The sequence below is a fragment of the Pristiophorus japonicus genome, chromosome 3 (assembly GCF_044704955.1).
Source record: "Pristiophorus japonicus isolate sPriJap1 chromosome 3, sPriJap1.hap1, whole genome shotgun sequence".
Classification (NCBI taxonomy): domain Eukaryota; kingdom Metazoa; phylum Chordata; class Chondrichthyes; family Pristiophoridae; genus Pristiophorus; species Pristiophorus japonicus.
The window spans coordinates 169,714,438-169,715,774 of record NC_091979.1 but is presented as its reverse complement, the minus strand read 5'-3'; positions in this window follow the sequence as shown (position 1 = coordinate 169,715,774).

Sequence of the window (1,337 nt, the reverse complement as noted above, 5' to 3'; positions counted from 1 at the left end):
GAGCAGGGTGTTTCGGGTCAAACTTTCAAATGGACTCATTCACCGGAAACACTTGAACCAAATCAAACTCAGATTCACGGACTACCCTGAGCAACCCACCGTGGACCCTACCTTTTTTGATCCTCCCACACACACACCAGTGACAACTAACACCACGGTTGACCACAAAGCAGAACCCATCATCCACAGCAGCCCTGCAGGGCCCAACACATCAGGAAGGCCAGCTGCACAGCAGCCCAGTGAGGGCCCAACAAATGATTCAACAACACCAGCTTTCACACCGAGACGATCAACCAGGGCAAGAAGGGCCCCAGATCGACTCACATTGTAAATAGTTATACTATTGACTTTGGGGGAGAATGTTGTTATATATGTGGACTTGTATTTACTCTGTACAGCTACCAGAGGGCTCATTCCTTGGAGTCCCAAGGGATCCCATAATCCCTTGGGAGCACAGATATTTAAGAAGGCTTCACAGGTTGGAGAGGCACTCTTGAGACCTGCAATAAAAGACTAAGGTCACACGTTACTTTGAGCTCACAGTGTTCAGGCTGACTCTTTCTCCATACACAACAGCCCCAACCTCAAAATATCATCCACTACATCTTTGACATTTCCCATGCTGGGAGTCGTTGCATTTCTTTGAGTAAGTTTTCTAATTTGGTGCCAATCCTCAACAAATAAAGGTCTGTTTTGTACAGAGGTTCTTGCACGCTAAGAATCGAGTGGTTGTAAAATTGTTTTAATCATCCATGGTTTTTGATTGCTATCTTTAAGGAAATGCTGTGTAGTTATAACCCCATTTTGCTTTTGTACCACCACAAGCAAACCAGTTTCCTGTTTTCCAAATGCATACCTCACTGAAATTAAATGTTTGCATCCCTTTTAAACACCTCAATTGATTGTGCAGCTTCTGTGGCAGTACTTTGTACATATTCACTTGAAAAAGTTTTATCTGCATTTGCTTTTGACCGTTCTTTTATTACCGATTCATGCTGTTATCCAATCAGAACTGCAAAGTGTTTTATAACCCTGTGTTATGAGAGCCTAAGAAAATATGGAAAGGGAAAGAAACATTCAGCCCATCAAGCGTACTTCTGCCACAGACCATGTGAACACTCTATCATGGAGTCTATGCCACCCTTTGAATCTCCTGAGGAAAATTCTGCATAAACACTCCCTGATTCCTAAAGGCCATTAAACAAAGCTCCATCTATCTATGCAAAGTGGAAATAGATAGCTATTTAGCAGTGAAAGTATTTCTCACATCTGGGCCATCCAACCATGCCCTCCAGACAACATTCCCCCATCAGCGGTAAAGGCCCTGAGATGTCCCA